At 37.1% G+C, this 24,746-nt stretch overlaps 1 long non-coding RNA gene across 3 annotated transcripts in view; it reads left to right on the forward strand.

Moving 5' to 3' along the window:
- The first annotated feature begins 5,389 nt into the window (after nt 1–5,389).
- The window catches only part of LOC141515147 (uncharacterized), a 30,984-nt gene continuing 11,627 nt past the window's right edge, over nt 5,390–24,746 (forward strand). The window contains exons 1-4 of one of the 3 annotated variants that reach the window (XR_012476228.1): nt 5,390–5,535; nt 5,871–5,944; nt 6,946–6,996; nt 24,212–24,283. This is a non-coding gene — a long non-coding RNA (uncharacterized LOC141515147). Of the gene's footprint in view, nt 5,536–5,744; nt 5,945–6,945; nt 6,997–24,211; nt 24,284–24,746 lie in introns of those variants that run through there. The other 2 variants (XR_012476226.1, XR_012476227.1) reach the window with 2 other exon arrangements.

Genomic DNA, 24,746 nt, shown 5'->3' on the forward strand with positions numbered 1-24,746 from the left:
GCCATTAGTAGTGTCTGAAAACGAATCTCATTCTGTACCTATACAGTCTATCCCTTCTCTTCCCATGGATGGAAAAGCATGATTCACCATCCCTCTTGAGAAGTCATGATTGCTCATAACATTGATCAGAGTTCTTAAAACTTTCAAATTTTTTTTCTTTTTCAGTGTTATAGTCATCATAGAAATTGTTTTCCCAATCCTGCTCATTAGTTTATGCAAGTCTCTTCAGGTTTTTTTCTGACTCTGTCCCTGGAGTCATTTCTTATAATACAATGATAATTCATGACCTCCATATACCATAATTTAATCAACCATTAACTAGTTGAAGGGCCCCTATTTGGGTTTCAGTTCTTTGTTAATTTAAAAGTTTCAACCTCTTTTAGAACCCTTCTAGAATCATATTGAAGTGTTCCTAAGGAGAGCTGGGCTCCTCTAAGACCTTTCTTATTGTCATTTTAGTGAGAATTATTTTGGAGCAATAAATATTTTTTGGTTTTTCTGTATAGATAGGGGGACCAAATACTTTTTCTTTTTGTTGAGTGATTATAGGCCTTATTCTGGAAGGTTCTACCTTATTTTGGGACTTAATGAGATCAGAATATTGTCATTCATAAACAGGATTATCTGGAGGATATATATATATATATATATATATATATATATATATATATATACATATACATACATATACATATATATGTATATAGGATCTTCTTCAACTTGCATTTTGAGCTGACTCTCCAATGTAGAGTTGAACCTCTTTGGCAGTACGTCTCCCTGTTTTGTTGCTGTTTTTGTTCTGCCCAACTCTTCATGACCCTGTGGACCATAACAAGCTAGGCCTTTCATTTTCTCCACTATCTCCTGAAGTCAGTCCAGGCTCATCTCCATTGCTTCCAGTATACCCATTCATCCATCTCCTGCTATAACATTCTCCTTTTGCTTTTAATCTTTCTCAATACCAAGGTCTTTTCTAATGTCCTGTCTTCTCCTTATGTGCAAAATTTATTTGATATTAATCACCAAAAGGTTATCATACAATATTATCTATTCTTGTGATTTTGACAAATGTGGGAGAAGCATTTTGATAACAGCAACTGATGACTTGGTGTATAGAGCCCTGGATCTGTCAATCAAGATGACTTTAATTAAAAATCTAAACTCAGATACTTACAAACTGTGTGATCCTGAGCAAGTCACTTAACCTCAGTTCTGCATTTGTAAGAATCATATAATGATAGCATTCAGTCTCTTAGAGTTGTGAGGATCAAATGAAATATTTGCAAAGTATTTAGCATAATTTAACACAATACAAATGTTAAATACTTTGCATACAATACAGTAAGTGATTAACAGATGTTTGGTTCCTTCCTTCCTTCCTTCCTTTATGCCCCTTAAGATGTATTAAATAATTTATATGTGAAGGGAAATAACATGTAAAGATGGGTTTAGGTCATATTGAAGGCTTTCCATGTCTAACTAATATGCTGTCCTAGAAGCAATAGGGAGCCACTGAAGATTCTTGAACAAAGGAAATGACATTAGGAAACTTGTTTTGGTAGTATGCATTCTCTTATTTCTATGAAGTTAAGTGCTCTTATTATTACCATTTCACATATGAGGGAACAGGTTCAGAAGGGTTAAATGACTTCTAGTGTTGCATATCTAATATTTCTCTGAGGCAGAGTTTGAACTCAAATTTCAATTGTTTCAAATTGAACATTTCAGTCACACAAAGATAGAGCAGTGTCACTATAGTAAGGAAAGTGGAATCAAAAAATGATGAAAACTGTTAAGGGGAGAGGAAGGTTGAGAACCTAGAAAATAATACTAGAATTAGAAATTGTGAGATCAACAGTAACCTGGAGAGAACTATTTTAGTCATGTGGTGAAATCTGAAGCCATATTACAAATGCAGACTTTTTCCAATGTCTTTACCTATATTGCAACAACCATGAACTTTTCAATGTATGGAAAAAAGCAAAGAGAGTTGTATATGAGACTTTGAACTCCTGTTACATAGTTTTAAAAAGTACATATGAAATTTAACACAATAGTAACAAAATTAACCCCTTGTCTATTTTTGCCTTCTGAACTTCTGTTCTCTACTATGTATTCAAAGTAAGTTTCTCTCTCTCTCTCTCTCTCTCTCTCTCTCTCTCTCTCTCTCTCTCTCTCTCCTTTTTTCTTCTTTTCTTTCTTTTGTATCACTAGCACTATTTAGCTTCGTCCTTTTACCTCCCTACCCTGCCCCCAAATAAAAGCTTTCTTTTTTAAAACAAATACGAATAGATAAGTAAAATGATTTTCACACTAGCCATGTCTAGATTTATATGTCTTTTGTTCATTACCTCTCTGCCAAGAATGGGGAGACAGACTGCCTTGGGTCAGATGATTTCTGAGGGCATTTCTGAAGTCAAAGTTGGCCACTGAATTAACTGGTCAAAATTCTGAAGTCTTGCTAAGTTGTTTTCCTTTAATGATTATGATCATTATAGGCAGCTAGGTATTAAGATGGCTAGAGCACTAGGAATAAGAAAGACATAAATTCAAATATGACCTAGGAAATTTACTAACTCTGGGAACCAGGGCAAGTCATTACATTTCTATATCTCAGTTTTTTAAATCAGTAAAACAGTCTAATAATATCATCTTCTCCATAGGGTTGTTGAGACGATCAACCAAGATAATGCTCATAAGTCCTTTAGAGTTGTTGTTCAGTCTTGTCCAACTCTTCATGACCCCATTTTGGGTTTTCTGAGTGATTCATCATTTCCTTCCTCTAGTTTATTTACAAATTAGGAAACCGAAGCAAACAGAGTTAAGTGCCTTGTCTAAGATCTCACTGCTAGTAAGTTTCGAACTCATGCCTTCTTGTCTCTAGACTGATACTCTTTCCACTGAGCTACCTAACTGCCTCGTAAAGTACTATCTAAATGCTAGCTTTTGTCATTATCACTTTGTAAATTTTTTCTTCTGGTTCTCACTTTACTCTGCATCAATTCATATAAATCTTTCCAGTTTTCTTTGAATCTTTACTGTCTTCCTTTCTAAAGGTGCAATAATATTCCCTTATGTTACTATGTCATAATTTGCATAGCTATTCCCCAAATCCTCAGTATCACCTTAATTTCCAAATCTTTGATACATCAAAAAGTGATACTTCAAATATTTTTATGCATTTTGGCCATTCTGTTCTGTCTTTGACCTTTTGGGGAGAAATATGGCTAGTAATATTATCCAACTGGATCCAGGGATATTTCCAGTTTAGTGACTTTTTTGGATCTAGTTTTTAGAAGCTTTTTAAAAATTTGGTGGTTATACTGTGCTTAAGAAGATATCATGGTCAAGTAATGATTTTTTTTTTGAGGATAAAGAAGACCAGAATATGTCTGTAAGAAATGGTGGAGGAACCAGCAGATAAAGAGAGTTTGAACATGAGAGAGAGAGACTATGGAAGACTTGGATTTTTTTTAAAGACATCTAGGTCATGGGACCCTCTGCTGTAAAGGAAGGGGGGAAGAGATACCAGTAGATTTGGAATAGGTGTTGTAAATATTATTAATAGTGAATCAATTATTCCTAGAGAAGATAAATGGTTTTGTAGTGTTGAAGCTAGGATTTATATCCCAGTTCAAATTCTACTGTTATCTTAACTACCCTAAATGTATAATGGTTTTAATTTAATTTAATTTTTTTTAGTGGAGGGAAGGACTGGCTAAGATGAGCCTTATATTAAATTCAATTTAATTCACCAACATATTTTACTGGGTATCAACTATGTACTCAAGCCTCTATGTGAGGTACATACACAAAACACTGTCTCTCTGCCCTTAAGAAGATGAGATTCTACTGAGATAAACATATACATCTATAAATGGCTAAACCATTTAAGAGGGGCAGCTAGATTGCACAGTGATTAAAGCATTGGATTTGGAGTCAGGAAAAACTGAGTTCAAATCTGGCCTTAGATTATAACTGTGACCCTGGGCAAAAGACTTTACTCTTTTTGCCTAAATTTCCTCATCTGTAAAATGAACTAGAGAAGGAAATGAAAACCACTTCAGTATTTTCACAAAGAAAACCCCAAATGGAGGTCACAAAGAATTGAATAAGACTGAAATTAATGAACAACAAGAACCAAGAATTGTAAATCAATAAGATGCTCGTGAATCGGGGAATGACTAAAATGAATGAACAATAGGAACAAAGAATGGGAAATCAAGAGGATGCTCATGAACTGAGGAATGAAATGACTAAACAAGAATAAATGCCATTATCTATCTGTGAAATCTTAGGAAAGCCATTAAACATCTTGAGGTCCATTCCCTCATCTGGAAAATAAGGACATTGGGCAAAATGACCTCTAAGGTCTCCCATAGTTTTAGAGCTGTGATCCTATGATCCTTTGATGTTTAAGTTTCCCTGTAGTTCTGAATTTATGTGCACATGATATAAAGACAACATAATGAGGAAAGGCGAGCATGTTAAGTCAATTGGGAAATAAGTGCTTACTATGTCCTAAACTGGTAGGAGTGAGGTACAAAAAAGACAGTGCTACTCTTAAGGAGTAATAGGGAGAGAGACAACATTCAGATCCCTAAATACAAATAAGATATACACAGGATAAAATGGCAATAGTTACAAAGGACAGGCACTATGATTAAGATGGACATGAAAGGATTCTTTTTTTTTTGCAAGGCAATGGGGTTAAGTGACTTACACAACTAGGTAATTATTAAGTATTTGAAGTTGGATTTGAACTCAGGTCCTCTTGACTCCAGGGTCAATGCTTTATCACACTGTGCTAAATTAAATAGCTGCTTCCATGAAAGGATTCTTATGGCTGGTATGTAGATTTGTTTTGCTTTAGTGTACATAATTTTTAAAAGACAGAGTTCTTTGGAAGTAGAAGGGGTTATTGGGAAGTAAGTGACAAAAAAATAAGTTTAAAAAGAAGGTTTATAGATTGAAAGATCCATTTGCAAGCCATCTTCACAGAGGATCAAATAGAAGTAGATGACATCTCTGAAGAAAAGTACAGCTTTCACAATGGAGGAGATTTGCAACATTTGCAACAATTTCTAGTCTCTCTCTCTCTCTCTCTCTCTCTCTCTCTCTCTCTGTCTCTGTGTGTGTGTGTGTGTGTGTGTGTGTATGTGTGTCTGTGTGTCTGTGTGTGTCTGTGTCTGTGTGTGTATGTGTTTATAAACCCCTTATGTTTTGGATTACTGTATCCAGGGCCATCTCCAGTCATCCTGCTACATATCTGGCCACTGGACTCAGCTGACTCCAAAGGAGAAAGTGAGGCTAACATCTTTGCATAGTATCTTCCTTCCCACAACTTGCATCACTTCCTGATGACATGGTCCTTTTTCGAGAATGAAGGACAAAGAGTAGTAACAGCAACACCAGTTGAAGATGGGACTTTAGGATTTGAAGGAAGCCAGCACAGATGGAGCTGAGGAAGGAGAAAGTCCTAGACACTGGGGACAACCAATGAAAATAATGGAGTCAGGAACTGGAGGATCTGGGGTGAGGAACAGCAAAGGAGCTGGTGTCTCTAGAAAACAAAATAGGTGGAGGGAAACTATTTGGGGGAAAAGAAATAGAGAAGAGGGAGATCTCTTTGAAGAGTCTCAGTTTTTTCAGTAAGAGAACATGAAGCAAAATTCTTAAGTAGGAGGGAAGAAAGGGAGCTATGGGAGATTTGAGGAGGAATGAAAACATTTGGAAAAACTGTGGTGAATGGGATAGTTCACTGATTAGGAAAATATAAAATGTTGCCTTGCTACAAGTGAGGGCCCAGTTCAGTTAAATACCATCAACTTATGGTGACCTCAGATAACGTGATTTTGTTACTTCTCCAGCTTTGTTCTGCAGCATAGCAGTAGGATCAAAGGCAGTGAACAGAGGGACTCTTCTGAGGCTGAGGTTTGGTGGGGTAAGCTCTCCAATAAGATAACGGGGCAAGAGACTCTAGAGCATGGTATGGTATTGAAGTGGTCAAGGTGGGAAAAGGACAGTACAAGGGTGATGGCCTGAGAAAGAATTGTGGGATTGAGAAAATGGAGGTGACAGTGAAGCCAAAGTTCATTATTCAGAATGACAACAGATTATGGTCAGATAAAGGAATTTCAGCATTCCTAAACACTTTGGGTGAAGGCTAGGTCAAGGGTGTCACCACCTCTCTGTGTAGCTCTGGGCATGGGAGGTGTGAGGAGAAGTGGATCCTGGGAAATAAATAAGTTGAGAAATTGAGAGGTTAGAGTATTTGAGTGCATATTGGTCGGTTCTTGTCCTTTATCAAAGAAGACCAAAATGACATCACCATGTTAGAGATGAGTTACTGTGTGTCTGACTGTGGCTGATCAGACCAATATGAGCTCTGAGGGCAAATAAATATGTGTTGAAGGCCTCTAGGATGAGTTCAGGCATTGAGGAAGGAAGGTGATCATGCTGGAAGTCTGTAGCTAATAGCTACCAGAATCTTGAATGGCTGATAAATAGAGGTTGAATGATTCTCAGAGTAGGGAAGGTTACTGGGAAATGGTGATTAGAGATAGAGTCTAGAAATGATAAAATGGAGTAAGGAGTAGTTTAATTCCCATTCCATGACCAGGGAGTCATGAAATACGAGTGAAAATGTAGCTAGTGATGGAAAGGGTGAGCAGGGAAGCTGTGACATCAAGAGGGATCCAGGTCTTCAGTGAGTTTAAAAAGGTAGGAGAAGTGGGGAAGGAAATGATTTAAGATGAAATCTAAGTGAACATTATAGAGAGGATAGTGGAAGAGTTTGGTGGCTTTAGAATGAGGGGTTAGGGGAGCAAGGTTCAGGGAGGTAAGAATAAAGGAACAATAAGTGGAGATCAGAAAAAGGGATTTGGGCAATGGCAACTGGGGTGAGTTTCAGAATCTCTGAGATGGAGTCATGCATTTTGTTAGGAGGTGGCCCTTGGACTGATCCTTGAAGGGAGCTGATTTCAAGAGTTGGAGGTGAGTCAAAAGAAATTTAGAAAAGACCAAAAATATACTTAGATTCCATTAGCTTCCCTCAGAAGTGAATTAAATTGGGGATGCAATCGGGCAGATATTAAGGGAGTGATCTTTTTTCATCTGATCTAGTGAAAGAAAGCAGGAGGCACACATATAGAGTTGGGTACAGAAATACATTTCACTCAAAAGGGAAATAAGGTGGAAAAGGGGAAAGGGGGAGGGAAAATTACAGGGAGGGAGAATACATTGAAGGCATGGGAATAGTCTTTATATGAGAATATGGAGGAGGGGAGAGAGTGACAGTTTTGGGGAATAATAATAGACCAGTTGTCGGGGATATAGAACCTGAGGGGGAAGCAAGTAAAATAATTATGGAAAGTTAAGTAGAAGTCAGATTGTGGAGGACTAAAATGACAAACCAAAGAGTTTGCTTTTCAGCAGTTGGCCTGGAGTGCCCTTTGCTCTAGGAATAATACCATTTTGGCAGTTATAAAGGGAACAGATCCACAGTTTAAATGGAAGAGGTGGGCATCTTCCCCATTAAAAGGATATAAATACCTGAAGGTACCAATTTTCATAATAAACCTTTCATTTTACTTTGGTTAATCATAGTCTTAAGTTTCACATTAACATTAGACTAAACTGAATTTTTTCCCCTACATATGGTTTCCAAATTTATCACCTCCCCTGAACCAATGGCCAGCTCTTCTAAGACTTGCAAATATTATCCAATCATTTATAGTCATGGGCCCAGAGAAATTATAGTCCTCTGTTCCAGTTTGTTAGAATGTTAATGATTATTTCTATTTGTGTTTAAAAGAAACAATTTTATTGGAGAATCAGGTTCTAAAAAAGTATTGATGATAGGGTGAGAGAGGGAGAGAGAGAGGAGAGACAGGGAGACAGAATCAGAGAGAGAGAGAGAGGTCTTAGAGTCAAGAGAGAATGAATTTGGGTCCTGTCTGACACATCATCTTGGGTGTTGATGACCAACCTGGGGCAAGGCATTGTAATACGTCTGTGCCCCAGGCAACTGAGATTATATAAACATGGCTGATCAGAGGATGATTAATTTTATGAGTTCTCTTAGTCAATTAACAAAAAGCTTTTGTTTGAGGGCATCTGAAGGGTACCTTCCCATGAAGAGTCAGAGGATGCTCACTGGTGACTTGTTGAGAGGACAAAGACAACTCCCATTTGATTTTTCAGTTACTGGGGTTGTTTCCAAGATCATTAACTATCTGGATCTTGGGAGGATAAACTATATTTGGAGGAGATGCCTCTCTCTGTAATCTGTTAAAAACAAACCGATGGTAAAGACTGACAATTTGCCTTCTGTGGGGGGTGGGGGAGGGAAGTAAGATTAGGGGAAAAACTGTAAAACTCAAAATAAAGAAAATCTATAATAAAGAAAATATACCTCACAAAAAAGAAAAAAAAACTGACAGGGCAACTTGCACTTTTGCACTTGCTTTTTTATTTTCTCTGTTTTGAAGATAGACTAGCACACATCAAGTCAGTTGTTGTCCTGAGGAAAGAGAATCCCAACTGACTTCTCAGGAACTAGGATTGGTTGTCTTGTAACATAAGGACATTGCACTGTCTGATCATAATGATCTTGAAAGTGTTTTTTTCCAGTTTATGAGATGACAGCAGAAGACATGGCAGAGACTGTCATGCCTATTTGGTTCAAGAGTGGGATTCTTGGATAATGTTACCTCCCCTCCTTACCTCTTTTATATAGAAGGAGAGAGTTTGGTCACTTAGGCACAATGTTTTAGAGCATTTTTTTTTAGGTTTTTGCAATGCAGTGGGGTTAAGTGGCTTGCCCAAAGCCACACAGCTCGGTAATTATTAAATGTTTGAGGCAAGACTTGAACTCGGGTACTCCTGACTCCAGGGTTGGTGCTCTATCCACTGTGCTACCTAGCCACTCCTACTTAGGCACAACGAGTCTAAAATATGGTCTTTTTGCAAGATTTGTGTTTCAAATCTAGAGACAGAAGAAACTCATACATACACAGAGTTCCTTAGTAACATCCTCCTTTAGAGAGTAAAGTGGTAACTTGGGGAAGCAAGAGATTTGAATCTTGTCATTCCTACTATTGCAGTAAATTATTCAGACATGGGAATTACTTGTTCCATGGTTATAGGAAATTTAAAATGCAAGGTGTACTATCAATCTTAGAGGGATTGTATGGGAAAGAGGGGCTCATCTTTTTTTTCTAATGTTTTATTTCTATTAAATTAGAATTCTACCTTTTCGCCTCTATGCTCCTCCAATTGAGAACACAATAAAAACAAAACCATTACAGACATGAATAGTCAATCAAAACATCTTTCCACATTGGCCATGTACCCAAAATATATTCATCTGATTCTGATTTATGAGTCCTTCACCTCTCTATCAGGAGGTGGGTAACATGTTTCATCATTTTTCTGGAATCTTGATTAATCATCATGCTAATGAAAGTTCAGCATAATTGTTTTTCATCATCCTTATATACTATAATTTAGTCATCTATTCCCCAATTTATGGGCATTCCCTCAGATTCCCATTCCTTGCCATTTCAAAAAGTTATAAATATTTTTATATATATTTAGGGTTTGTCATGCTTAGAACTAATTCCTCCCTTAACAAACCCTTCCTTTATTTCTCCCTCTCCCCTTCTCTCCTTTCCATCTTATTTCTTTATTCAGTGGAATAGTTCACTATACCCAACTCTGTATGTGTTTGTGTTTCCTTCTTTTTTTTTTTTTTTACCAGATTAGGTGAGAAAAGAAGACTCACCTTAATGTTTTGTCCTGATTGCACCTCCTCTTTAGTTCACTTCTGAGGTAAGCTAATGGAATCTAGGTATATTTTTGTTCTATTCTAAACTTTTTTTTGACTCTCCTTAAGCCTCCCATAACACCCTTATTTCTATCTTCACAGCTGAGAATAGATCCTCTTATTTTACTGTAAAAGTTGAGGCCATTTATGAAGAACTTCATCTTCTCTCCATCTGAAATGATTCAGATAATTTTTCTCTACCAGATCCTCCTTCATCCCTGTCTTTGATGAAGAGGTGACTCTTTTCTTTGCCCAGACCAAGCCCTCTGTGTATTTCATATATATACGAACTACACATGTTTAAAACCCATGATCTTATTTTCTCTGATATTTTCTGCCAGATTGTTATACTACTAAAATCCTCACTTTCTCTTTAGTCTTTAATCTCTCCCTATTGACTGCTTCATTCTCTATGGTCTACAAGCAATTTAAAAACTCTTATTTGGTCATAGCATTCCATCTGGCTATTATATATTCTGTTCCTTTTTAATGTATGTATGTATGTATGTATCTATGGAAACATATATATATATATTGATATGCAGGAATATATTTTACACATTACTGTACATTATATATATAATAAATATAAATATCTACATATCTACATGTATTTACATAGATGCACATATATCTATATGTATCTATCTCTAACCCTGGTCTCTCTCCTGAAAGCCATTTCCATTTCACAAACTGCCTTTTGTATGACTTCAACTGGATGTCCTGAAGCCATCTCAAAACTGACATATAACAACAGAACTTGAGAACTTTTCCCCTAAATTTTCTCCTCTCAACTTCCCTCCAAGGTATCTCTACCTTTCCAATAATCCAGCATTGTTGCTTTGGTGTCATCCTAAATTCTTCATTAGCTTTTATCCTACATAGATAATCTGGGCCAAGTCTTGTCATTTCTGTCTCCACAGGGTCTTTCGTCCAGATCCCCCTTCTTTCCACTCTGACTGCCACCACTCTGGTGTAGGCCCTCATCATCTCATACCTGGATTACTGAAATATTCTTCTAATTGGTTTCTTTGCCTCAAATCTCTCCCCTGTTTAATTCATCCTCCATTCAACTGTTAAGTTAATTTTCCTAAAGTGTAGTGCTACAATACAAAGAACTTTGGGCCTGGAGTTAGAAAGACTCATCTTCCTGAGTTCAAATCTGGCTTTGGATATTTACTAGCTGTGTGACCCTGGGCAAGTCACTTCATCCTGTGAGCCTCAGTTTCCTCATCTGTATAATGAGCTGGAGAAGGAAATGGCAAATCAGTTGCCTCTTTGCCAAGAAAACCTCAAGTGGAGTCCCAAAGAGTCAGACATGATTGAAACAACTGAACAGCAGCAGATCTGAACTGGTTATTTCCATACTCAAGGAGCTGCAGCCTTTTGCTATTATTTCCAGGATTAGATATATAAAGTTTGGCATTTCTGTTTGACATTTAAGGCCCTTCCCAACCTGATCCTTTCCTACCTTCTCAATTATTTGACATTTTATTTCCTCAATATATTCTAGTATTTAATTTTTTCTGTCTCATTTGCTATTCCTTTATGCATTCCACTGTCTGATTTGGTACAATTCAAATTTTAGCTCTTCTTGCCTCCTTTCTCTGTTAGCTTTGCTTCCAGTGTCTTCTCTTTGATATTATTTTTCATTTGCACTATATATCTTGTATGTACCCAGTTATTTATATGTTGTCTTATTCATTAGAATGTGAATTCCTAGAGAGGAAGGCAGGAGTTCTTAACCCTCTGTGTGTATCTTATAGACCCCATAGGCAATCTGGTAAAACCATTGACCATCTCAGATTAATGTTTTTAAATGCAAAAAATAAAAATGCATATGATTACAAATTAGATTTAGAGAATTCTGGTCCATTTAAGGAGTGCCTCTCCTTAATGGTATGTCTCCATATGGAGATACCGGGGAACCAAATTATTGCTCTTGGGAAACAAAACAGGACATGGGAATGGAAATGCTTTGAAAGGGTGACTTTTGGGAAGGAAGGAAGGAAGGTAAGAAACAAATATTTATTAAGATATCTACAGATACCAGGAACAGTGATAACCACTTTAACAAATCTCATTTCTTTGGATTCTCAGAGCAACCCTGCAAAAATGGATACTATTTTTTTTTTTAGGTTTTTGCAAGGCAAGCAGGGTTAAGTGGCTTGCCCAAGGCCACACAGCTAGGTAATTATTAAGTGTCTGAGACCGGATTTGAACCCAGGTACTCCTGACTCCAAGGGTGGTGCTTTATCCACTAAGCCACCTAGCCGCCCCTGGATACTATTTTAATCTCCATTTTACAGCTGAAGAACCAGGCAGACTGAAATTAAGTGACTTAACCAGGGTCATCCAACTAGTAAGTGTCTGAGGCTATATTTGATCTAAGGCCTACCTTAATTAGTGTCTCTTCAAGCATGGTATTCTATCCATTGCACTACCTAGCAACTTCTAAGACCCTTTGAGGACACAGCCCAGTGATAACTGAGCCAAGGATTAATTTGGCAGTAATGTCACATTCAGATGTGAACTTGGGGGTACCAATGCAATGTAAAACCTTAACTAAGTTTTCATCCTGCTTTTACCCAGAGACCAATGTACTGTAAGGGAGAGCATGAACCCAAAGTCCTGGGGAAAGTTGCTTCTTATTAAAACTTCAAAGTAAATATCCTTTTGCAAAAGCTAATTAATGTGAAGTAGTTAAATGGAATGGGACTGGTAATTATTGACACCTAACAGAAGGGAAACACAGTCAGTGGAAGCTCAGACCATTGGCAGTGGAAAAGAGAGTCCTGTTGGTGCCAAACCCTCCAGGCTCTCCTGGAACCTGAGGGGAAAGATATTACTTTCTGAGTGTGCCAGAAAGTAGTAACCAAAACTTAGTTAGTTACCAAAAATATTTAACTGGCAAATTCATGAATCCCAGGTTGGGAAACTTTTGGGTTAGAATAACATATTTTTGCTTTTCTATGTATCCCCTGCTTTGTACAGTGCCTTATTATTTAATAACAAATGTTAACTCCCTTTTATCTCTTAACCTTTTTGGACTACAGCATGTTTCTTTCACATCTGGTTGATTAGCTTCTTAAGTCCTTTGTTTGTTTTGTCTTTTTGTGTGGAGTAAAATAGACACTGACCTGGTTTTCATTATCACCTTGAATATGGAAGCCAGGGACCTTTGTGGCAACCTGGGCACGACTATACTGGCTTTATTTTGATGATTTGCTGGAATAACTCTGCTGGAATAATTCTTGGTGAAGACTGTAATCCACAGAGATATAAATGACTTTTTGGGGGGTATCCCTTGGAGCAGACCCTGTCCATGTTATTCCAGAACTTTGGGAATATATGAACCACACTTAATGTCTAGTCTGTGTTGTTTGAGGGAGATTCTTCAAGGGGGATCCCTATACTACTGACATCTCTATATAGTGACAGCTCTCCACTGTCCCTAGCCCACCAAAAAGAAAATGCAGTCCTTCCTCATTTCAGTGGGTCCTTTCCCCATCAACCGGTGGCACCTTTTCCATTGTTTTTGGCAACGTAATTTTCCTTTCCAAATTCTGGCATACGATTTTATAGCCCATTGTCCATGATATATGATTTGTTTCTTTTCCATTTAAAATAGAGTTTGAGTATTTCCCCCTTTTGTTTCAAGGTTGCTTAAATCAAACTTTTCTCAAAAACAAAAATAGACCAGGAAAATCCATAACCCCCCAAAACAAACAAACAAAAAAACAAGGGAAAAAATCAAAACTATCCCTTCTTCCTAAGTATGACAGTCTACATAGTAAAACTGACTAATGTGGTGGGAAAAAAAAGATCAATCCAACCCATCATCTCAATGGACTGGTCAGTGCAGTCACGGTTTTAGAATTAGAAGGGAACTAAGAGATGATTTAAGTCTAACTCCTTCATTTTATAGATGAGAAAAATGAGGCCCAAGGCCCACACTGGTAAGAAATAGCAGAGCTATTGTGAAGCTCTGCTTCTGACTAAAAGTACATCATTTCTCCCATCCTTCCAGTTTGCCTCCATTAAAATGATTGCTTGTGTAGTATTGTGTCCCAAATATCCTGAGAGTTTCTGCTTTGACATCATGTTATTTTTACTTGGCTGGCCTTGGCAATTTTAAACTTAGAGAAGATGTCCTTAGTATTTCTAGGAAGCTTAGGTTTGTTATTTTTTTTAAGGTGGATCAATACTGTCTGGTCTGGGAGTCAGTCAGCTAGCAATCCCTCCAAGGTAGCTGGAGCCAGACTTGGGTCATTCGAATCCAGGTCTCTTCAGGTCTGGAAACTGCAGGGCCTGGCTCCTGTCTGGGATTAAGAAGTGTCTTGTTGACCTGCCATACCATAGAGCAGACCCTCAGGAACCAACTAATGGTGGGGTGGGTTGTTATTTGGAGCTCTGAAAAATTAGCCCTCAACCAAAGGAACTTTGGTGCTATTATATGAGGAAAACTTTTCAGGCCTTGTAGCTATGCTTAGGGTCAGTGGTGTTTACCTCCAGCCAAAGCAGGACAAATAGAAACTGTGTACTGAGATATTTTTGAAATGTTGCTGCAAACAGAGGCAGCTTTATACAAGAGGTTTTTTCTTTTTCTTTTTTTTTTTAAACCAGATGACTTTGTATCAAGACTTATGGCCAGAGTACTCTTTAATCAAGATATCAGTGGTCCCTATTACCCCAATAGCCTCATGGCAAAGTCCATCTGATTTTGAGATAGGGTCACTTAGAGTGTCTGATGTTAGTGTTGTTTAGTTTAAATACGTTTAAAACAGAATCTGTAGTTAAACATTTAACTAAAAAGGTGATTTAATTTTTGTTTGTTGGTAAGACAAGCTACGTTCTCATTTCACTGTGCATTCTGGGAGGCAACAGTAGAACCCCATCACTTCCCCTCACCCCAACCCCTTTTCTTTTCTATAAGGGAGGAATTGCATTCTGTTTAGTCGGGATTTATTTTTGTTTCTTAAGCAAGGCAAATGGGGTCTATCATGAATTCCCTTGGTAATCTGTTGAAACCTACAGAAACCTCAAAGAATAATGTTTTTAATGTATATGGGACTAGCAAGACAACCAATTATACAAGGAATCAAAATCATACTATATTTCTAAACTTTAATATTGTAATACATTTATCCAAATATTGAGAAAGCATCCCTCCTTCCAAGTCCACAGACACCAGATTAAAACTCTTGGAATAATGAAGAGACTGTTGACCAGTATCCATCTTGACTCCTATACTTAAATAGCTGTGTGACCCTAGGCAAATCTCTTAACCTTTCTGAGTTCCAAGCAACTTCCTTTGGTGACAGAATACTTTTATAAGTCATAGATGGGTTGGGATCTGGTGGAGGGAATTTCCAGAAAGGGAGTTTCCCATGCTGATAAAATCAGAGATCATTCACATATAGCATTTGTACCTGTCTGGATATGAGATAGTGAAGCCAAAAGGGGGAAAAGTACTTTACCTTTTAGTCCCCCCACTTTGGAATGTGGACATTGCCATCCAGTCCACCCAGTCAGCAGTTTCTGTTACTTAGTCACTGCTCTGATTCTACTTTTGCAGAAAGATTTCTCTGTGAATGACTGGGGGGGGTGAGAGGAGGGTAGAAAAGAAAGAGGGGAAGAATGATGAATGAGTGAGGCCATGTAATTTGACAGCACAGGCTTGTCCCAGACAGCAGAAATGGTGCTCTGACTCATAGGATCATAGAATTAAAGCTGGAAGGGACCTTAGAAGTTACCACATTCTTTCCCCTCCCCCTCTTTCTGGGAGCAGACTAACATCCAGGTTATTCATTTACTTCCTCTCCTTGCTTCTACTCATCCTAGAAAGGTTGTTTTAAGGGGGGCAGCTGGGGTACTGGGATTTCAGATGTTTATTGTATTTTATTAATGTGTAGATAAAGATGAAGGGGGAGAGTAGGTATTTCCTGTTTCAGAGACAAAACAATGATTTGCTCAACAAAATGGTGGAAGTAAAGGGTGGAACTGCAAAGAAGCATTACTTAGGCCTATTCTTGCAACATTCTTTTCCAAAAATCTTGCAAAATGTTTGGAATTAAACATAGAAAAATATCCCCTATAACTGTTCCTTTGTTCAAAGAAATCATGATTTCAGAGATTTTTGCATTTCAGAAAAAATAGGGATCATTGATTTGTGAGAGTCTTAGAGCAGCTCCCTTATACATGTCTATCATCTATCTATCATTTGTTTAGCTGTTTATCATGTATCTATGTATCTGATGTAGTGGTACCTATGTAACAATGTATCTATACACATATAACAATGTATCTATCTATCTATCTATTATCTCTGTATATCTATGTATCTGTGTATCTAGCTATGTATCTATATCTATCAGTTATATTTATCATCAATCTATTCCAGATACTTTTTAGTTTATCAATGTCCTTTCTAAATTGTGGCATGGAGAAACAGATACTCTACTCCAGTCATGCTCTCAGTAAAATGAGATTATCATGGCCTTAATCCTGAACTCTCTGGTTTTCTTTATGTAATTTAAAATGCTACTAGTTTTTTTTGAGAGCCATGTATAATTAGCTGGTGACATACTGAGTTTACAAGTCATGAAAAGTTCCAGATCATTCTAGATGAACTGCCTCTTAGCTATATCTGAAATCTCTATCTCCTTTGTCCTCTTCCTTTGCTCCTCTCTTTTGCTTGTCATCTTATCTTTTTTAGTCTAAATCAAGTATCCATTTGTGTTTATCTTGCTATATAGTGTGAGATGTTGGTGTAGTGTGAGTTCTTGATCTTTGACTATTTTCTACCACACTACTTTCCGAGTAGTCTTTACCCAGGTAACTGAATACTTTATTAAGCTGATTGACTTTATATGTACATTACTTTTCCCACTGTTTGATCTCTCTATTTTTAATATCCTTCAGGCTTAGAGAATTAGGATTACTGATTTCATTTGTACATGAATTTTTTTCCCTAAATATTTGGTGCAGGATGATGCTAAAATAAAGTAAAGGTCAGCCTAGTTCCCTTTTAGATAATCAGTCTTTTAATATTTGAACTACGACTGTAGCTTAAGTTTCCAACTACTGAACTTTATTTTATAATATGCTAGATTTAATTTTGGCAATATAGTGCTCTGAGATTAGCACTCTATAGAGTGTTAAATGGATTCTTTCCACATGTTTAGTCTTCCATTTTTGTTAAGGTCACTTTGAAGTTCATTTCAGCTCTCCAAGGTGAAAGCTCCTCTACTCAACTTGAAGTGAAAACTGAATGAACCTATCTATTTTACCAATAGAAATGTTAAATGAAGAATGACCTCATTAAGAACCCACTTGATACATTCAAACTTTTTGCACCTAACATTAATATGATCTAAATGACTAATTACTTGGCTTTATTATGGGAATATCAGGCATGTCCAAATGAGAACCTTTGCTTAGTCTGATAGAGATTTGTGGATTACTTTTGGGTTTAATAGTAGCTCATGTTTCTATTGTCTTTTAAAATTTACAAAGCACTGTAATTATACTAGCCCTTTGGGGAAGATAGAGATAGGGATAGGGATCAGACCTGTGATTTTAGTGATAAAAGATATTACTTGGTGAGAAAACTTTTTCTTTCAGAGTAGATTTACAACTATCTTGCAATTTATGTTTTAGAGAGTTCCTAGGATACAGAAAATTTATATATCTTGCTAGGGTCTCATGGTCAGTATGTATCAGAGAAAGGACTTGAACCCATGTCTTCTTACTTTTGAGGACATTTTTCTATCTACTATGCAACACTTGATCTTAGGAGTAGCTGATCTAAGTATTATTATTATTATTATTATTTGTATTTTGTTTTACAGATGGGGAAATTCAACAAAGCAGGGAAGTTTTATTTATTTTTAAAAAATCATTATTTATTTTACTAAGTATTTACATATAAAAATTTTAAACAGTCATTTAAAAATATTTGAACTCTAGATTGTCTCTTTCCCTCCTACCTTCCCCCTTCTTGAGAAGGCAAGCAATCTGTTATCACTTATACATGTGAAGTCATGTAAAACACATTTCCATATTAGTCTTGTTACAAAAGAAAATAAAAATAAAATGAAACAACAAAAATGAAGGAAGTTAAAAGAAAAGTACGATTCAATCTCCATTCAGAGTTTATCAGTTTTCTCTCTGCAATTGGACAACAGTTTTCATTATGGGTCCTTTGGAATTATCTTGGATCAGTGTCTTGATCAGAGTAGCTAAGCCTTTTACAGTTGATCACTGTTACAATATTGCTTTTACATGTACAAAGTTTCCTGGTTTCTCTCATTTCATTTCGTATTAGTTCATATAAATCTCAGATTTTTCTGAAACAGAGCAGGAAGGTTTTTTTTTTTTTAGGGTTTTTTCCCCCAAGGCAATGGGAGTAAGTGGCTTGCCCAAGGCCACACAGCTAGGTAATCATTAAGTGTCTGAGGCTGGATTTGAACTCAGGTACTCCTGACTCCAGGGCCTGTGCTCTATCCACTGCATCACTTAGCTGCCCCTGAGCAGGAAGTTTTAAATGATTTTCCCCAGGTTACAAAACTAGAGTGTCATAGCTTGGGCTTCAGGCTACCTTCTACTATCGTAGTGGTTCTCAACAGTTTTTTTTTTTTGTTTTGTTCCATGAACATTTTTCAATAACAACATAAAAGGAGTTGTGAACCCCTAGGATAATTTCATGTATAATTAATATTTACAATTATTTACTGCTTAAAGTGCCACAAAATAATTTCTGGATCATCATTGATAATTCTCAAGGGGTTACTGAACCATTAAAAGGGAACCATAGCACTTTACCACATTGTCTCTAACTATACCATCTCTAAATACATTTAACATGTCCAAATTGAAACTCATCCTTATCTCCTAAACCTGACTCTCCTTCCAAGTTCCTTGGTACACTATCCTTCCAGGCTTGAAATCTTGGTGTCATCTTGAACCTTCCTCTCTTCTTCATCTTCCATCATATTCCATTAGTTGCCAAATACTGTAGTTTACCCTCTCTACTTCATTTCCTCTCTTTATTTCTACTTCAACCATATTCAGATCTTTATGATAACTTGTCTGGACGATTGTCTTAGTATTCTAATTGACTTCCCTACTTCCAGTCTTTCCTTTCTTTATCTTTCATATAAATATAGATTTGACTATTTCATTGCAACTCAAGGTCATATCGGTAGCTCCTCATTATCTTTAGGGTGAAATAAACTCCTAATTCTAACACACAAGGACTTCAATGATCTGACTCCATCTTACCTTAACCACTTTCTTCCATACCTGCTCCATGAAGTCAAACCCTACTACTTATTTGTATCTGGACTCATCTTTCTTATTTCTACCTCTGAAATCTGCTTATATCATCTTTCATTTCTGAACTAGTTTCTCCACATTTCTGCCTGTTGTTCAGTAATACAAGGAGGCAGATTTAGATAAGGTAAAGAAAGGCTTCCTAAGAATTAGCATTATCTCAAATTAGAAGGGCTGCTTTGGGTGGTAGTAGCTTTTTTCCTCACTAGGAGTCTTCAAGAAATATGATAAGACTGATTTTTAGAGAGAAAGGTAGAATTAGATGATCTCTGAGTTTCCTGCCAACTGGAAAATGCTTACCTTCTTCAGTTTTTTCTTTTTTGTTTTCTTCTTATTTATTAAAAAAATTCCCCAGATACTTGTGAAGTTTCAACATTTACTTAGCAAACTTTGAGTTCCAAATTCTATCCCTTCTTCATATTTCATCCCCTCTCATTGAGAAAGCCAAGTACATGGTGTAGGTTAAAAATGTGTAGTGGTGAAAAACATTATTATAATATTCATGTTGTAAAAGTAAACATACCCCCCCCTTCAAAAAACCCAAGGAAAAAAAAGTATGCTTCAGTCTGTATTCAGACACCATCAACTCTGTTTTTGGGGAAGAATATCATTTTTTTTTATCATTATAGCCTTCTAGAGTTCCCTTCAGTCATAGCATTGCTGAGAAGAGGTTGGTCATTCACAACTGATCATCCTGCAATATTGCTGTTACTTTGTGTAAGGTACATTTCCCATTGTATCTGTAAGTGTTTTTTGGCAAGGAAACAGGGTTAAGTGACTTTCCCAAGGTCACACAACTAGATAATTATTAAATGTCTGAGGTCAAATTGAACTGAAGTTCCCCTGACTCTAGGGCTGGTTCTCTATCCACTGTACCACCTAGCTGCCCCATTTGTCTAAGTTTTTTTTTATTGAGAATATCCTGTTCATCATTTCCCATAATAGAACAGCATTTCATCTCAATCACCTACCACCTTTTGTTTAGCTATTCCTCAACTGTTGGGTATCCCTTTAATCTCCAGCTTCCCCACTAGCAGAAGAGAACTGCTATAGCTATCTTTGTACATATAGATTCGTTTCTTCCCATATTTCATCTCTTCTGGAATCTAGATCTAGTAGTAGCACTAATAGGCCAAAGGGTAGACATAGTTTTGTAGAACTTTGGGTATAGCTCCAAATTAGCTCTACGGAACTGTTGAATCATTTCCCTACATCCCTTCCTACATTTTTCATTTTTTTTCCTTCTGTTCTATTAGCCAATCCAATAGGTATCAGGAAGTGCCTCAGAATTGCTCCAACCTGCATTTCTCCCCTCATTTAGTGAGGTAGGACATTAAAAAATATTTAAATAGATTTCATTGATAATTTCATCTGAAAACTGTTCATGTCTTTTGGTTCTTATATTTTATAAATTGGACTCAACTCTCTATGTTTGAGAAATAAGGTCTTTATCAAAGAAATTTGTCTCAATATTCTTTTCCCACAGTCACCATGGCTAGCTGTATTTTCATCCATTCTATTCCTCCTCATCCTCAATTATTCTATTCTCTCTCCTTTTATCCTGTCACACCTCAAAAGTGTATTATATTGGACCACCCTCTCCCACAATCTTTCCTTTCTTATATCACCTATTCCCCCACTCTTCTTCCTCAATTCCCTTTCTCCCATTCCTTCCCTCTTGTATTTTCTTCTATGGTAAATTCAATTTCAATACTCAATTGAGTGTGTTTAATTTAATATTTAATATTTAATAAAAGGCTCACTCTCCCCATATTCCTCCTCTTGCACTTCACTACAAAAGGTTGTTCTTGCCTCTTTTATGTGAATTAACCCCATTTTCCTTTTCCTTTCCCTTTCTCACAGGACATTCCTTTCTCTTTTAACTTTATCTTTTATAAAAAATATATTATACCTTCATATTCAGCTCCCTCCAGTGCCCTGTCTATATATGTTCCTTCCAACTACCCTAATACATGAGAAGGTTTATATGAGTTATCAGTATCATCTTCCCATGCAGGAATACAAACAGTTAAAAATCATTAAATTCCTCATGATTTGCCCTTCCTATCCACTCTCTCTGTGCTTCACCTGAGTCATGTATTTGAAGATCAAACTTTCTGTTCAGCTCTGGTCATTCCATCAGGACAATTTGAAAGCCCCATATCTTACTGAATATCTATACTTTCCCTTGAAAGAATAAGTTAGTTTTGCTGGGCAAATGATTCTCAGTTATAGTCAATGCTCTTGCCTTCTGAATGTCATATTCCAAGCCCTACCCCTTAATGTAGAAGCTACTAGATCTTGTGCTATCCTGACTGTAGTGCTATGGTTTCTAAATTCTTTCTTTCTGGCTGCTTTAGTATTGTCTTCTTGACTTCGGAGTTCTGAAATTTGGCTATAATATTCCTGGCAGCTTTCATTTTTGAAATCTCTTTCAGGAAGTGATTGGTGGATTCTTTCAATTCCTATTTTACCCTCTGCTTCTAGAATATCAGAGCAGTTTTACTGGATAATTTCTTAAGAAATGATGTCTTTTTTTTTATCATGACTTTCAGATAGCCCAGTAATTTTTGAATTATCTCTCTTGTATCTGTTTTCCAGGTTTGTTTTTCCAAAGAGATATTTCACATTTTCTTCTAGTTTTCATCCTTTTGGTTTTGTTTTATTATTTCTTGATTATTTACAAAATCATCAGCTTTCCTTAGCTCCATTATACATTTTAAGGAATTAGTTTCTTCAGGGAGCTTTTGTATCTTCTTTTCCAATTGGTCAATTCTACTTTTTAAGGTATTCTCCTCATTGTTCTTTTGGACCACTTTTTCCATTTGGCCCAGTCTGGTGTTCAAGGTATTATTTTCTTAAGTAATTTTTTTGTATCTCCTTCACCAAATTGCTGACTTGGTTTTGATGATTTTTTCCCACATTGTTCTCATTTCTCTTCTCAATTTTTCCACTGCCTCCCTCACTTGATTTTCAAAATCTTTTTGAGCTCTTCCATAACCTGTTACCAATTCATATTTTTCTTGGAGGCTTTGGATGCAGAAACTTTGACTTTGTTATCTTCTGAGAGTGTATTTTGATCCTCCATAGGACCAAAATAGTTGTTTATTGTCATATATTTTTCTTCTGTTGTTACTCATTCCTACAGTCTATGACCTGATTTTAACTCTTTGTTAAGGTGGAAGGGGGTTCTGCCCCCCTCCCCAGGGACCTGCAAATTCTCAATTACTCCAAGGTCTTATGAGAGGCTATGACTACTTTCCTGGCCTATGTTCTGGTCTGGTGGATGACCACAAGCACTCCTTTCTGCCCTGGACTGTGAGGAGAGTCATTGCCCCACCGTAGAGTAAGTTCTGTTTTGCTTCTGCTTCTCTTCCTGAGACTGGGACCCCAGATTATGACCTGGATCTGAGTGTGATGAAGTAACAGAGACCTGTCTGAGGGATAGCAGAGACCTCTGCAATATCCCCTGATTCCCTTACTGTCCATGGGCTAAGTGTTCTGGAAGTAGCTTTGGGGTGGCTTGTGAGGTCTGCTCCTGGTCCCCTGGGACCAGCGCTGCACTGGGTTCCACTCTTTCTCTGATGTGGCAATTTTCCTATTGACCTTCCAAGTTGTCATTGGCAATCTCTGGGCTGAAAGGTCTGGAAACCACTACCACTGCCACTGACCCAGGCACCCTTTGGTCTGTTCCCAGATGACTGAAGTTGATTTACTCGGGTGCTTCCCCAGCTATGCTTCAGTCCCTTTCTAATCCCAGTGCACCAGATCCTTTCCTTGAATCTTCAAAATTGTCTTGGACTGGAAAATTGTTTCACTCAGTCTTTTTGTGGGTTCTACCACTCTAGAATTTGATTAGAATCTTTATTTAAAGGTATTTGTAGTAGTCTGAGCTCACTTGGAGTGCCTACCTTTACTCTGCCATCTTGGTTCTGCCCCCACCTTCTTCAGTTTTGATACCACTTGGATCTTCTGCCTCTGTGAAACCTTCCTTGGAGCCTTCAGCTATTTATCTTTTTTCTCCCTCTCTTCAATTATTCCAGAAATGGTTTGATCCAGATTTTGCCATATCTCTTATGTGCTTTGTGTTATACTTTTCTCTATACATGTTATATTTTATCCGAAGGTAAAGATGATTATTTTCTTTTTTTAAAACCACTGTAAGCCCAATATTTATCATAAAGCCTTATTTATCTATATGTAGCCATATAAGTTTATTGTGGGGATATCTTTATCCCAATTTCCACTGTCCCTGAAAAGCTATTTCCCAGAGGGTGGTTGGCTCCATCTTCTCAGGACCAGGGGCACCCCTGAGACATTGAGGATGTCTTTCCAAGGCTATTGACTTGATCTATAATTCTAGAGTGCTCTACCAACATCGATTACCAGATACTCATGCAAAAGCTGATTGAAAATTTCCATGTTATATGGCATGAGGTTATCCCCAAGGAGTTCAAGGATGCTGTTATTATAGTTCATCTTTTTTTTTAAGAAAGATTTTATTTATTATGAGTTTTAGAATTTTTCCCCCATTCTTGCTCCCCCCGCCACAGAAGGCATTCTGTTAGTGTTTATATTGGTTCCATGTTATACATTGATCTCAGTTGAATGCGATGACAGAGAAATCACATCCTTAAGGAAGAAACATAAAGTATGAGATTATAACTCCAATTTTTAAAAAAAATGATTGTTGAAATTTTTTACATGTAAATTGGAAAACATTTAATAAAATCAATAAAAATTAAAAAATAATCTAGGTGATAATTCAGGAGCAAGTGCGAGTGGAGAGAGTGTAAAGACAAGGTGAAGGGTGAGACGACAGGACTGGGTCCCTAGGCTGCATGAATGAATAACCCTGGGGTGAATGTCCACAAATAATCCACAAATAATAATAATGGAGAGACAAGCATCACCAAAAAGATATCAACAAGAGTCTTACAGATGGAACCATTTTCTATCTTTTCTGAAAATGTGTTTCTCACATACAAAACCTTCTGAAACCCATATCATAAAAGTGATTTAACTCTCCTGCTTGTATTTTCCTAGCATAAGAAGTTCTGGATTCAGAGGAAATGAATTCAAATTCTGCCTTTGACATTTATTAACTGTGTGACTTGGGTAAGTCATTAAACTTCCCTAATCTGAGTTTCCTTATCTGTAAAATGAGAGGGTTAAACTTGATTTCTTTCTCTAAATATTGGAGTCTGTGAATATTGGAGTGGTCTGAACAGGACAGAAGACAGTGAGACTATGGTTATGCCCTGTCCTCACCCTAGCCCTGGACAGCCCTATTCTTGCCTCTTCCTGTACCAACCAGTGTTCTGGTAACCATCTCCCCCCAGCCTCCCTGACTCACACTAGAGTATGTCTAGATGTCCCTATCTGCATCCATACAATCATTCTATCCACAAGAATTTATTGAGCACCAGCTAAGGGTCAGGTACCAAGTAAACAACTAGGGACACAAAGAAACAGCCAATGCTCTTAAAGAGCTTCCATCCTATCAAGGGAGACAACATTTCTCTGCATGTATCGCACTATGCTCCAAGCCAGCCCACTTAGGACAAATCCCCTATGGGGG

This window comes from Macrotis lagotis, chromosome 2 (assembly GCF_037893015.1).
Source record: "Macrotis lagotis isolate mMagLag1 chromosome 2, bilby.v1.9.chrom.fasta, whole genome shotgun sequence".
Classification (NCBI taxonomy): Eukaryota; Metazoa; Chordata; class Mammalia; order Peramelemorphia; family Peramelidae; genus Macrotis; species Macrotis lagotis.